The 15,836-nt window shown below is 41.6% G+C and overlaps 1 protein-coding gene across 2 annotated transcripts in view; it reads left to right on the plus strand.

Annotated features, from left to right (window-relative positions):
* The window catches only part of LOC140713684 (uridine phosphorylase 1-like), a 59,137-nt gene that overhangs the window by 34,374 nt on the left and 8,927 nt on the right, over positions 1-15,836 (plus strand). The window lies entirely within an intron of this gene.

Below are 15,836 nucleotides of genomic sequence, written 5' to 3' on the forward strand. Positions count from 1 at the left end.
ATCACAGTGTTAATCATGAAACACCAACCCCCCCCCACACACACACTATATAACTGAGGTAAAATTTCTCTCCCTTTAACTTCTGTTCTTCTTGAGAATAACTGAAATATTCTAGGAGCCTTTTTGATCTTATATCCATAAGGAAACATTTATGACATGCAAACCTTCTAGCTGATAAGAGAAGGATTGAAATTCTCTGCTGAATTTGGTTTTGATAACGATTCTGAAAGTATTTCTCTTGCTTTCAGATTTGTCTAGGTACAAAATAGTTTAGTACTCTGAAATTAAGATCAATGTTCCCATTGGGAGAAAGGGTTTTAGTGATGGTTGTGGATTGTGAATTGGAAATCATGAAAATTTCTGTTGAAAATCTCAAGAGCTGTTGAATAATCAGTCTATTGTCTTAATCAGGAGGTGGGAAAATCTCTTTGTCTTCTGTATTCAGACAAGGTTTTTAATAAACAAAGATTTTACAGCTGGTAAGAAAAGGACATAAACTCTTTAAGTTGTAATCAAACTGCTGGACATACTTTGATCAGGCAACATTTATAGAGAAAGAGAACGTTGTGAAATACTCAGCAAGTTCTCTGATTTTTGCCTTTAAAATATCTAGTAAAACTATCATCTTTAATTGCTTAACAAGGTAAGATCTAATTAAAAGAAAGCCAGCATAGTTCAATGGCTTAAGTAAACCAGATTCAGCTACTGGACATTGATAATGTTTCATTGTCAGTTCAACAAGCAACAATACTAATTCTGATCGCTAGTTCGCCTTTCCCCTTCAGCCTCCCTCTCTCTCACTTTCATTTCCCTTCTTCCTCTTTCTGTTGGTTCTTTGTTGCTTCAAGTTTCGGCAACATGTCAAATTTTGAACTGCAGTCTTGTTTGTGAAGTTTGATTCTGACTACAGAGTTCTTCATTGGTGTTTATATTTTACTTTTAATCAAATTGCCTCAATTTTACAGTTGGATTGATGTCATGACATAGTTCTTGGCATCATGTGATTTCCAGAATCTTCTCGGTGTCCTTAAAGGTTAAATAAGGTTGTACATACAAATTTCTGGCCTCATCAGTTTAAAAGAGAAAAAAATAGGTTCTGGAAGGTCCAATACCATTTAGGATAATTTAAAATTAATTGCCTTGGAATTTAATCAAATAATGCTCCATTTTTTTCTGTTGAAAATTGACTATCTGGAGTGAAATATAGTAATGGCTTTTCCAGGTCATTTCACATCACTCTGGAAATCAGAGTTACAGCAAATATTAACATCAGTCTCACATGGAGTGATACCATTCCTTTCTTTTGGAAGTTTGCAAGAGAAACGTGACCAAGTGGCCCTGAGAGCTCCAGGATAACAAGATCTTCAGCATGTACTACTGGACAGGGATCTCCTTATGGATTCTCTTTCTGTGCCCTCTATCACACACTTTGTTGAGCCTCTGCAACCTAGACCGTACCTCCCTCCAAGCTCTTACTTCGCCCCACTCACTCATACCACAGTGTGGCACACAGGTCCTGGGTCTCTCTTCTTGTCTTCGATCCCCATAATAACGTTCCTTGCAATGAAATTACAAAAGAAACTGACAGATGGATAAGCTACATCCCAAGATTTTGCTAATTTTCAAGTTCTAACAAAGCTCTTGAAGCCATGTATGTCAGTGACACATAGAGGCACTGAAAGGCAATGGTACAACATGCAGTGCCTTGAAAAAGTATTCAGCCCCCACAACTATTTTCACATTTTATGTCTCATTTTCTAAATTTAAAATATATTAAATTAGGATTTTTGAATTAATCTACAAAACATTATGTATCATGTCAAATCAAAAGAAAAATTCCAAAACCTGTCCTCAATTTACCAAAAATTAAAAACCAAAATTATAAGGCTGATAAAGTATTCATCCCCTTTGTAATTACTAAGCTAACTTTCCTCAGGTGCAATATTGTACATGGTCTTACCAATTCAACGAATTTGTTGATGTAGAAAATTGGAGGATAGCCTGCTTTCAATGAATTCATAAGAATAAATGCTCCCTCTCTCTGTAAGGTAAAACAGTGTGGTAGATTTTCAACAGGTCAAACCAAAATGAAGGGAAAAGAGCATTCAAGTCAAGACAGGGAAATGATAATAGAGAAACACAAATCTGGGACGGGTACAAGACCATCTCAAAGGCACTGAACATACCCCAGAGCTCAGTGTGGTCTATTGTGAAAAAGTAGAATAATATGAAACCACAGCCACACTGCCCAGGTCAGGCTGCCCCGCTAAACCTAGTCACCAGAGAAGAGTCACACTTGTAAGAGAGACTACTGTGATGCCAACAGTCACAGAGTGAGCTGCAGACCATCTCTAAGGTCTTGCACAAAAAGGGCATTAATGGCGAAGTGGCAAGGTAGAAGCCCTGACTGGAAAAAGGATATACTTGGCCAAAAAGATTTTGCAAAGTGTCACTTAGAAGATGCTGTCAAGATGTGGAAGACGTCTTGTGATAGGGTGAGACTGAAGTGCAACTTCTTGGCCTCAACTCTAAGTTGTACGTGTGGCATAAATCTGATACTGCATATTAACCAGAAAGCTTAAACTGGGGAGGAAGTTTGCCTTTCATCAGGACGATGTCCCAAAGTACAGTGCCAGAGCAACCATAGAGTTAAATGAAGAAAATTGATGTGTTGGGTGGCTTAGTCAGAGTCCTAACTTTAACCCGATTGAACATTTCTGGCAAGACCTCAAGATTGCTGTCCACCACCACTCCCCAACTAAGTTGGCCCAGCTTGAGCAATTGTGCAAGGAGGAAAGGATAAATCTTGCTCCATCACGCTGTGCAAAGCTAATGGAGACTTCTCCAAAAAGGGCTTGGCTGCAATAAGTGAGAGAGGCGCTTCAACTAAGCACTGGGCAAATGGGGATGAAGACTTCTGAATTGCTGACAATTCAGTTTTTGAATTGTTAGTCTTTCATGCTTTACGATCCTCCCTGTTTTCTGGGCTATGCTGTGAAAACGGAACATGTGATTCACAAATACAAATTCCCAGTTAAATTGATCAAAATCCCTGGTTGTGATACGTATTTATGTGACAAAGAATTGGGGGCAGAATACATTTTTGTTTTATAATGTGACTTAATTTTTAAAGTTATCTATTACAATAGACAATAGACAATAGTCAATAGGTGCAGAAGTAAACCATTCGGCCCTTTGAGCCTGCACCGCCATTTTGAGATCATGGCTGATCATCTACTATCAATACCCAGTTCCTACCTTGTCCCCATATCCCTTGCTTCCCCTATCCATAAGATACCTATCTAGCTCCTTCTTGAAAGCATCCAAAGAATTGGCCTCCACTATCTTCCAAGGCAGTGCATTCCAGACTCTGGAATTTTACACTGGTATTGGTAAAAATAAGCCAAAGAAAAGAGAAAATAATAACAAGTAATTAAGTTGTAAAATGTAGCTGATGTTCGAAAGATGACATCAACTATAATTGCCCATTTAATTTTTTTGCAATAGGTACCTTGAAACAACTACATCTGTAAACCATTAGAGTTGAGGTTAAGTTAGTGTTTACCAGAAGTTGTTTTTGTTTTGGTTTGCATTATGTTCTTAAATTACCTGCATACTAACAACACTACCTTTCAAAAGTAACTTACTTGTACAGAATAATTCCATATCTCATGAAAATACAAGGTTGTTCCTTTCCATTTAATCAAGATACTACTTAGATAAGATCCATTCAGCCTGCCAAACTACTCCTTCCCTTGTGATTCATTAATCTGGTTTTATCCTGGGATGGCTGGCGGCTTGTGGCAAAATAATTTATTTCTGCGTTTAGAGTAAGTACCTCTAATATGGTTCTGTTGATTTATAAATTTAGCTCCACTGATGTAAATATTGACTCTCAAAATTGGTCCCACAGGTGATATTTCAGTCATTCAAGCATTCTGTCATAAAATCCTTCATCCTTCTCTTTGCTCAGTCCATAAGACCTTCCCGAAGAACTCCACAACGTTACTTAGCCAGTGTGAAGAATCATAAAAAAGTGAGGGTCGGAAGGAGGCCATTTATGTGTATGTTAAGTGGTAAAAAATTAGACATATCCTATTTTCTAACAATGAGTGTATAAGCCTGCAGACTTCAACATAACTGAAACATACTACTTATTATACCTTAAAGTCTATGGAGTGAGTTGGAGACAGTTCCTTGTGAACTTTACACGTCAGTTTAAAAAAGCAAGTGGAGCCTCTTGGGATTTGTCTGCTGAGCAGGAGATTGCTTAGGTTGTTAGTAATTTAGCAAGGGGCAATAAAAAGAAGGAAGGTTTAAGCGGAGTGGCCATCATGGGAGTGAGTCAGGGTTAGAGTGGGAGGCTTCGGCTCAGCAGGCTTCAGTGAGAACAGTTGGAGGCTAAGAGTGCCGAGTCATTTGTAATTATTTAGTTGACTGTAGAACTTAAGCTTAAGAAGTTAGAGCCACACATAACAAGTGTAGACAGGGTGGTAGTTCAGGCAGTGGAATGCCTGATGTGGGACATGTGGGATTTCAGGGTACCTGCTGACTGCATCTACAGAAAGTGTATCCAATTTCAGCTCCTGGCTGACAAGGTTAAAGAACTGGAACTGGAGCAGGATTCACTCAGGACTGTCTGGGAGGCTGAAAACCTCATTGATGGGTCCTTTACTGAGGTGGTCACACCCAGAGTGCCGGCTTCACACAGTAGATGGGCAAAGTAAGGGGAGTGAGCAGTCACCCTGTAGCCACTCCCCTCAGCAACACGTATACCCTTTTTGATACTGCTTTTGTGGGGGGTGGAGGAGTGGAATGCCCTACCAGGGCACATCAGCAGCAGCCAAGCCAGTGGTGCTGTGGCCAGCTCTGAGGCTCAGCAAGGAAGGTTAACGTCAGGTATAGTGATAGTGATAGGAGACTTGATAGTTAGGGGGTTCTAGAAGATTCCATAGCTTTATGCCAGAATGGTGTATATTGCCTCCCTGGTGCCTCAGAGTGACTGTAGATTATGCTCACGAGGGAGGGTGAGCAACCAGAGGCTGTGGTACACATTGATAGAAAGCGGGACAAGGTCCTGCACTGTGAGTCTACGGAGTTAGGAAACAGGCTGAGGAGCAAAGCCTCCATGGTAGTAATCTCTGGATTACTCCCAGTGCCACGTGCTAGGCAGGGCAGGAATAGGATGACGGTACAGATGAATGAATGGCTGAGGAACTGGTTCATGGGGCAGGGTTTCAGGTTCTTGGATCATTGAAACCTTTTCTGAGGCAGGGGTAACCAGTACAAGTGGACGGGTTGTACGTAAGCTGGAGAGGAGCCAAAACCTTGGCCGGCAGGTTTGCTAGTGTTACTTGGGAAGTTTAAACTGATTTGGCAGGGGGATGGGAACCAGAGCATCAAGTAAGAAAGTGGAGAGATGGAGTGGAAGATAGATGTCAGGGCAGGAGCAAAGTAATGGATATGTTGAGGTGGATAGTTTGAAGTGTGTGTACTTTAATGCAGGAGCATAATGGGTAAAGGTGATGAGCATCGATCAGTGCAGGGAACTATTACAGAGATTCAGCTGAGAGATGGACTGGGATGGGTGCTTAATATCCCAGGGTGTTGATGCTTTAGAAAAGATTGAGAGGGAGGTAAAAGAGGTGGGGGAGTCATACTACTAATCAGGGACAATACCTGCCCTCAGAGGAGGCATAATGGAAGACTCGTCCACTGAGTCTATATGAATATAACTCAAAAATAGGGTGCAGTCACTCCAATGGGATTACACTACTGACCCTCCCAATAGCCAGCAGGACATTGAGCAACAGATATGTAGGCAGATTAAGGAAAGATGTAAAAACAATAGGGTTGTTGTTTCGGGGGAGTTCAATTTGTATACTGGGACCTTCTGAGTACGGGGCAGAATTTGTTAGGCGCATCCAGGAGGGTTTCTTAAATCAATGTGTAAGTAGTCCAACAAGAGGAGGGACTGTGTTGGGCCTGGAGTTGGGTAATGAGCCTGGCCAGGTGATTGACCTTTCAGTGGGTGAACAACAGAGGAAAGTGACAACAGCTCCTTATGTTTTCAGATACTCTAGATAAGGATAGCAATGGACCTTGTGGGAGAGTATTAACTAGGAGCAGGGCAAGTTATGAGAGTATTAGGCAGGAACTAGGGAGTGTTAACTAGGAACAGCTGTTCTTGGGAAAATCGACATCTGACATGTAGAGGGTGTTTAAAGACCAACCATAGTACAGGACAGGTGTGTTCCCGTCAGAAGGAAGGACAAGGATGGAAAGATAAGAGAACCTTGGATGTTGAGAGAGGTGATGAATTTACTCAAAAGGAAAAGTGTGTAAAGCTTAGGAAGCTGGAATCAAACAGCAGCCTTGAGGATCATGAAGAAGTCAGAAAAAGTCTCAATAAGGGAATTAGAAAAGCCATGCAAAGTCCTTGGCAAGCAGGATTAAAGACCACCCCAGGGCATTCTATCAAGACCAAGAGGGTAGGACCACTTAAGGATAAAGAGAGCAACATTTGCTTGGATGTGGAGGATGTGGGTGATGTTCTTAATGAATACATCAGTACTTACCAAGGAGAAGGATGTGGAGGAGAGGGAGATCGGTGCTAAGCATATTGATATGCTTGGCATTTTGAGGTAAAAGAGAAGGTAATGTGTCTCTTAAAGAACATTAAGGTGGCTAAGTCCCCAGGGCCAGGTGGGATATACCCCTGGTTATTGAGGGAGGCAAGTGAAGTGATTGACTATTACCTTCATGTCCTCTCTAACCATAGCAAGGTCCCAGAGGACTGGTTATTAGCAAATGGTGACCAATTTTTCAAGAAGAGAATGATCCAGGAAGCTATAGACTATGAGTTTCACATCAGTGGTAGGGAACTTACTGGAGAGAATTCTTAGGGATAGGATTTATGAGCATTTGGAAAACCATGGCCTGATTAGGGAGAGCCAGCACGGCTTTGTGCGGGATAAGTTATGTCTTACTAACTTAATTGAGTTTTATGACGAGGTGATGAGAGTGATTGATGAAGGTAGAGCTGTGGATGTTGCTAACATGGATTTCAGTAAGGTGTTTCATAAGGTCCCTCATGGGAGGCTCATCCAGTAGATTGAGATGCATGGGATCTGTGGTGAGTTGGCCATTTGGTGTGGGTTGCCGGTAGAAGACAGTGTGTAGTGGTTTAAGGGACTTGTTTTAGCTGGAGGTCTGTGATTTGTGGTGTTCCGCAGGGATTTGTGCTGGAACCTCTGCTGTTAGTGATGTATATGAATGAGCTGGATGAAAACCTAGGTGGATGGGCTAGTAAGTTTGCAGATGATCCAACAATTGGTGGTGGTGTGGAGAGCATAGCAAATCAGCAAAGAATACAATGGGATAGAGATCAGTTACAGATCTGGGTGGAGAAACAGCAAATGAAGTTTAACCTAGTCAAATGTGAGTTCAAAAATCAGGAAGTTATGTTGTAGCTTTATAAAATTCTAGTTAGACTGCATCTAGAGTTTTGCATACAGTTCTGGTCGCCCCTTTATAAGAAGGATGTTGAGGCTTTGGAGAATGTGCGGAAGAGGTTTACCAGGATGTTGCTTAGATCAGATGCATGTGCTGTAACGAGAGATTGAACAAACTTGGGTTGATTCCTTTGGCATGGCAGAGGCTGAGGGGAGATCTGACAGAGGTTTATGCGATTACAAGAGGCATAGATAGAGTAGACAGAGAATATTTTTTCCCAGACATTAAAATGTATAATACCAGAGGGCATGCTTTAAAGATGAGGGGAGTATAATTTCAAAGGAGATGTGAAGGGCAAGTATTTTTATACAGAGAATGGTGCGTCTCTAGAATGTGGTGTCTGGGGTGGTGATGGAGGCAGAAACATTAGAGACCATTAGAGAGGCACATGTGGAAAATGAAAGGATATGAACCTTATGTAGGGAGAACAAATCAGTTTAGCTAGCCATTTGATTATGGATGGAATTGGCTCAGCACATCATTGTGGGGCGGAGAACCTGTTCCTTTGTTCTATAGAACTGTTCTATTCTCTATATTAAATATGATGAAAGTTTCTGCCTCTCTTGACCTTTCATGTAATGATCTTTGATCATATCACTGCTTGGATAAAACTTCTTTTCTTAATATGCCTTGAAACCTTCCACTAACTATCTTCCCACACGTTAACCTGTGTCAGAATTTCCAGCGTGAGAGATGCATACTGTCTACTCTTGGTATTCAGAGTCCTTACAGTAACTCTGAGCCTTAAAATTAACATACTCACAGTTCTACCATTAATCAAAAATTCTGTAGGCGCAGTATGTAAATACTGGATATCCTGTGGCGAGTGAGTCATGTCCTTGTATTCTCTTTCCATCTATGAGGAACACAACAACAATAGTGGAATAAAAGCAGAAAACGGTGGATTTGCAGATCAGGGAGCCTCGGTGGAGGAGGAAGCTAAGTTATTCTGGCTGTTTATTGGAATTAAAAATGAGAAAACAGATATGGTGGAATACTTCCCATTTGACTGGCTAAGTGCAATGGTACAACTTTGAGGCGCTTGAAGCCATCCAGGATGCTGCAACCCTTGATTAACACCCAATCCAAAATTTTGTTCATCTCTGCCAACACCATCACACCGTGCCGGCAGTGCATTTGGCTGCAAGTTGTCCTGTGATTCCACATGTGGGCCAATTCTAGCTCTTCCCAAACCTGTGACTTCTACGACATTAAAATCAGACCAGACCAGCAGCAGGGGCAAGATGTTGGTGAGGTTGCACTTGGAATATTGTGTTCAGTCATCCTGCTGCAGGAGAATGTGCAGAAGAGATTTACAATTTACAGGACTGTAGGGACTGAGATTAAACCTGGGAAAATGGCAGGTAATATTACAGAGGTGTATAAGATCATGATGGACACAGTAGGCTGAGTGAACATAGTCTTTGTCCCAGAGTTGGGGAATCAAGACCTAGAGGAGATAGGTTTAGGGTGAGAGGGGAGAGATTACATAGAAACATGAAGGACAACTTTTTCACTGAGAGGATCATCCATATTTGGAACGAGCTGCCTGATGAAGTAGCTGGCAGTTGTATTATCATCAGTAGAGCCTGTTTCTGTGCTGTATGTCTCTGTGACTCTCAGAGCAAATGGAAATATTACCATCCACAAGTTCCCATTTAGGCATCACTTTCCTTTTGCTCAAAATGTGTCCTGTAAATGTTTGCCTAATGAAGTTGTGGGAGTATTTTTGCAGAACGATTGCCCCATTTCAAGGAGCTCATCGCTATATTCTGAATCGTTGGACACGCTGGCAGCAATCACGGTGGACAAGGTGCACCACAAGAACAAAGGAATTTAAATCCAGTTAAATAATAAATGCAGCGCTTGCCAACAATGTCCAAATCTGGGAAAATAAATAACCACACTTTTAAATATCCTATGAACTTGAATAAGAGGCATGAGGAGGCCAAGTCTGAAATATCACAAGAAGTTAACATAAAATTATACGTTTTTCATTTTAACTGGGCTCTGTATTTTGAAATATTTATCATAATTCGCATACAAAAATTGTTTTATTGGAGTAAGGGAGGTGTGTTAGGTGTCCATGATAGTGTTATGCATCAACACTTATACCACATGCAAGGAAAGGTAACACTTCAGTGCTCTTTAATCTCAAGAAGTGGTTGTGAAAAACCTGAAGCTATTATCACTTCAATAATTTCTGCAGGTTGCTTTGGAGAAAGTTGCAACAAATCACTGTGAAGGTGCAGGAAATCACTGACAGTGGCAAATGGATTTCTGCACTTCTGCAATTATCTGCAGTTGTGTGGGCTCCAGAAAATGCTGCGAGGTTTCTTCTGTCATGGCAAGGAATGTTTATTCACTCACCATTATTTTCTCAGCACAAGTTATGAGCCAGTGATTTCTACTGGAAGTTAAGGTATGGCGTTGTTTCCTTTGACGGCCTCAGGTGTTTCATTAGTGGCATGGGTTTATTGTTTTGCCTCAGGATTCCACAAGGATTTCATTCACAAAATGAAATCTCATACGGGCTGCACAATATATCGTTTCATTGAAATAGCATTATCACTAATACTGTGGCATCAGTTCAGAAGATTTAATAAATAGAAATGAGCAAAATGTGAGTGGTCAGAGTAAGTCAGCCCTGCCCATCAGTCCAGCTGGAAATTACTGTTTATGAAAGTGAACTTAGAATCAGAAATCTGAGGTTATCGGTGAAGCTACAAAGCTCCATACAAGCCACAAAAAGGACTGTAACCCTCCACTGAATAGAATGAAATGGATGAAATTTTCAGACACTGTTTTGAAAGGAAAGAAGCAGGCATGACAAAGTGCAATTTTACTAGAAACAATTGAACAGTTAATGACCTCCATTCATAAGCTGTGGTTGCACCTCTGAGTATGAGGGTGTCAATCAAACTGATTTTTCCCTATTGTTAATAGCGCTGCTGACATCAGATTCTGCTTTCTGGAGACTAAACCATTGGCAGTCACTCATTAACTATATTGACAAATTGTGCACCTAGTGGTTTACTTTTGCTGTCAGATTAACCATTCACCTATGGCTCCATGTATTTTTGAAGTGGTTCTCCACAGATTGTCGTCGTTCTACGTTGCAGAGGAAGTATTGTTGCGGAACAGGGTTCTACAGCAACATCTGCTCTGTACAGTATGAGAAACATCTGCAAGGAATCTGTAGAGTCACGTACACTGAGTGGTCAAAACAATAGAGCATTTAGTGCCATGAAAATGCTGCATTTTTTTCCTGATCATTTCCTCCCGTGCCACCAGCCCCCACCACCTCTTCCAAAGGTGTTGTACACAAGTCCATATCTGCTGGTTATCTTTTATTGTTTAATATGCAGTCATAATTGCAGTAGGGATTTTCGTGAGTTGCAATAGGAAGCCATTCATTCAATCTGGTTTTTTGTGTGCTTGTGCATGCCTAGAAGTGATTCCTGGGAAATGATGCTGGGTGCAAAATAACAGGGAGTGTCTTTCATAAACTAGCACCAAAGTACATTGGAGGATTATCGCCTTATTGTTTTCCTGGAATCTAGGGGGTTATCTTTGAGCTTTCTTGGGTTTTGCAATAATTTAACCATAGAGACACCAGAGGAGTGTAGTTTTGTATTTGACTCTCAGTTGCAAGATATAAACATTCCACCCATGGAGTGTAATAGCCAAGGAGCTGTCAGAACCAGACTTCTTATAGGTATTGCAAGGACTCTCTTTCATCACTTCCTGCAGCCAACTTAAACCGAATGTCTAGTTTTATTTCCCTCTGTAATGCAAAGGCACCGGATCTTAAAGTAGATTTGGGTTCCCCTAAGACATAGTGATATCCAAATCGAAAATACAGGCCTTAGAGGCATATTACTTTAGATATTTTAGTAAGCCATTTCATTACTAATTCTCTGCAGACATGCATGTTCCGTAATGCTTCCAGTACAAACAGGAAGAATTTACATACCAGCTTGAAGTTACCTGATTGCTAGACCACATTTCAGGTTATTTTATCACCTGGTTATCCTCCTCCTACCTGCACCCAGGTAAAGCAATTCCCCAGAGGTACGAACAACAGAGAGGTGGTCGTGGGAGGCTGAAGAGCAACTACGGGGTTGCTTTGAATCAGTGGACTGGGCCATGAATAAACACTCGTCAGTACTTATACACCAGGGATCTGAACATATACACCACGGATCTGAACGTATACACCACAGATCTGAACGTATACACCACGGTTGTAATGGACATTATAAAAACAGACGTAGATGAATCTATCCCCACAGAATCATTGAGAGCCTTCCCCAACAAGAAGCCCAGGATAAACCATGAGATCTGCAATCTGCCAAGGGCCAGATTACTGACATTTGGGTCTGGTGACCAAGACACAAGAGGTACTGGTGTGATCTCTGGAACACCATCTCATGAGGGAATTAGCAATTCTGGTCGAACCTTGTATCATTGAAGGATCCTTGACAGCTGTGCCAGGACTTGAATACTATCACCTCCTACCAAGAGAAAGCAAGTGATACAGGTGACAGTAACACACACACAATGCTGGAGGAACTCAGCAGAACAGGCAGCGTCTATGGAAAAGAGTAAACAGTTGATGCTGTGAGCTGAGACCCGTCATCAGATTGTCATCAAATAAGATTGACAAGGGAGAGGCTGTGGATGTTGTGTATTTGGATTTCCAAAAGGCCTTTGATAAGGTGCCTCATAAGAGGCTGCTTAATAAGATGAGGGCCCATGGAATTACAGGAAGGGTATTGGAATGGGTGGAGCATTGGCTGATAGGCAGAAAGCAAAGAGTGGGAATACAGGGATCCTATTCTGGTTGGTTGCCGGTTACTAGTGATGTTCCGCAGGGGTCGGTGTTGGGGCCTCTTCTTTTTACACTGTATATGGATGATTTAGATTATGGATTAAGTGGTTTTCTGGCTAAGTTTGCGGATGACATCAAGATAGATGGAGGAGCAGGAAGTGTTGAGGAAACGGAAAGGTTGCAGAGAGACTTGGTCAGTTTAGGAGAGTGGGCAAAGAACTGGCATGTGAGATACAATGTTGAGAAATGTACGGTTGTACATTTTGGAAGAAGGAACAATTGGGCAGATTATTATTTAGATGGGGAGAAAATTCAAAAATCGGAAGTGCAAAGGGACTTGGGGGTCCTAGTGCAGGTTACCCTAAAGGTTAACCACCAGGTTGGGTCAGCAGTAAGGAAAGTGAATGCTATGTTGGCATTTATTTCAAGAGGAATAGTGTATAAGAGTAAGGAGGTGTTGATGAGGCTCTATGGGGCACTGGTGAGACCCCATTTGGAATACTGTGTGCAGTTTTGGGCCCCCTGTCTTAGAAGGGATGTACTGATGTTGGAGAGAGTTCAGAGAAGATTCACTAGGATGATTTCTGGGATGCAGGGACTAACATATGAGGAGTGTTTGTCAACTCTTGGATTGTATTCAATGGAGTATAGAAGAATGAGAGGGGATCTCATAGAAACATTTCGAATGTTGAAAGGGTTGGACGGAGTAGATGTGGAAAGGCTGTTTCCCTTGGTGGGCGAGTCCAGGACAAGAGGTCACAGTCTTAGAATTAGAAGGTACCCATTTAAAACAGAGATGAGGAGAAATTTTTTTAGCCAGAGGGTCGTGGATTTATGGAATTCATTGCCACATACAGCTGTGGAAACCTGATCATTGAAGGTGTTTAAGGAGGAGATTGATAGGTATCTAATTAGTCAAGGTATCAAGGGATATGGGGAAAAAGCCAGAAATTGGAACTAGATAGGAGAATAGTTTAGCTCATGGTGGAGCAGACTCGATGGGCCGAATGGCCTACTTCTGCTCCTTTATCTTGTGATCAGTACAGATTGTGTGCTTGGCCCCCTGCTCTTCTTGCTTTATGTTTAAAACCATGAGGGTAAGCACAGCTCCAGTGCCATGTTCAAGTTTGCTGATGGCTCCACCGTACAGAATCAAGGTGGTGATGAGTCAGCATATAGGAGAGAGATCGAAACTCTAGCTGAATAGTGCAACAAAAACACCGTCTCACTCCATGTCAGCATGGCCAAGGAGTGATTGTTGACTACAGGTGGAAGAAACCGGAGGTCTGTAAGCCAATCTCCATCGGGGATCAGAGGTGGAGAAAGTCAGAAACTTTAAATTCCTCAGTGTTTTCATTTCAGAGGCTCTCTCCTGAGCCCCACGTAAGTGCCATTACAAAGAAACATGGCAGTGCCTCTACTTACAAGCTTGCGAAGATTCAGCATGTCATCTAAAACTTTGACAGACTTTGATAAGTGTATGGTGGAGAGTATATTGACTGGTTATATCATGGACTGGTGTGGAAATACCAATGCACTGGAATGGTAAAGCCTACAGTGTTAGTGAATACAGCCCAGTCCTTCCTTACGTACTGCCGGTTGCATCTGCTGGCATTTAGGTCAGCAATGAAGATCCTTCATCCATGTCTACATCTTTAGTCCTGGTGGTGTTCAGGGCTTCCTTCATCATGCCAGTAGCTTCCTCTTGGTTTTCAACTGTCAGCCATGCATGTCCTGGGTAGAAAATCAGGAATACCATTGCACTCTAATGCAGAAGGATTCTTCATTGCTGTTTCTGTAACAGTTTTGTTTGTCCAGTCAGGGTTGTTAGCCCTAAGCTGAACTCCTGAACCTGGATACTGGTGGACCCCTCTTTGTCAGCGCTTTACCCTTTGACCTGTTTGGCATGGGTGACCTTACCAAGAACCAAAATATAAGCTTCTCTGGGTCATTGAGGCACACAAGCCTCCAAACCATGACAAGGTTGTGGTCCATTTGGTAGACAACCTAGTCCATCATGATTAAAGCCCTCCCCATCATTAAGCACATCTACAAGGGGTGCTGTTGCAGGAAAGCAGCATCGATCATCAAGGACTCTCACCATCCAGGCCATGCTCTCTTCTCGCTTCTGCCGTCAGGAAGAGGGTACAGGAGCCTCAATACCTACACTACTGGATTCAGGCACAGTTATTATCTCTTAACCATCAGGTTCTTGAACCAGAAGAGATAACTTCAGTTAACCTCACTTACCTCAACACTGAACTGTTCCTACAACCTACGGGCTTCCTTTCAAAGACTCTTCATCTCATGTTCTTGATATTTATTTCCATAGTTTTTGGTCTTTTGCACATTGGTGTTCGTCCGTCTTGTGGATGAGGTCTTTTCGTTAATTATATTCTGTTTCTGTTATTTACTCTACCTGCAAGATAATGAATCTCGGGGTTGCATATGGTGACATATATGTTGTTCAATAATAAATTTATTTTGATCTTGGTCTTCACACTATCTGTTATTTCAAAACTGCTGATGATTAACTTGACATCCCTTTGCATATATCTTTTGAGAGCCATGTTTTTGTAGATGTATGCAATTTTCAAATTTGTTTGGAAGGACAAGATGGTTAAAAGGCTAAATGTCTTCCTGTCATGTTCTTCTTCCTCCAGCAGTAAACACCATCCCTTTTCTCCCCCAAGAGACTGTTTGTGTTATTAATTCTTGTCACAAGTAATTCTTCCAGTTGTTCATTTTAGTAAAGCCTCATTAGACTGGAAGTTAATATTCCTCTTTTTAAAACTGAGTTAGATTCTTCAGAGTACTGAAAATGTTGTTACTATCCAGGCCCGGTAACCAAACATCTTCTCTGGAGCAGCATGAGTTCTTAAGCAGTTACTGTATACCACTTCTTGATGCATTAAACCTGGGGCATCACAACAGCATGGAGGTTAGCATGATGCTGTTACAGCTTGGGGTATTGGAGTCAGGAGTTCAATTCTAGTGTTTTCTGTAAGGAGTTTGTACATCCTTCCCGTGGATGCATAGGTTTACTCTGGTTTCCTCCCTCAGTCCAAAGACATTCCGGTTAATAGGTTAATTGGTTAACCTAGGGTTAAATTGGGGCTGCTGGGTGGTGCAGCTCAAAGAGCCAGAAGGGTCTGTTCCACACTGTACCTCTAAACAGAATCAAATTTTCTACTTACATTTTTTTGGGTAAAGTGCTATCTCTGATCTTTACTTTTTGAAAGAAACCTTATCAGCAATCCTCTAGTCGAGCACATCTTTAATAAGAGAAGAATTGCTTCAACGTCTAAAATTGTAAACAATAATTAGTTTGCAATGGTTTCTCGTAAGAATGCCGCAGTTCCTCAGTGACAGATATATCCTACACGTCTGTCATGCTTAACCAAAAACATGGAATTTCATGTTGATAGCGTAAGGTGTAGCAATTACATTCCTCAGCTAGTAATCAAGAGATTAAATTTATGAACTA

The sequence above is a fragment of the Hemitrygon akajei genome, chromosome 20 (genome assembly GCF_048418815.1).
Source record: "Hemitrygon akajei chromosome 20, sHemAka1.3, whole genome shotgun sequence".
NCBI lineage: Eukaryota > Metazoa > Chordata > Chondrichthyes > Myliobatiformes > Dasyatidae > Hemitrygon > Hemitrygon akajei.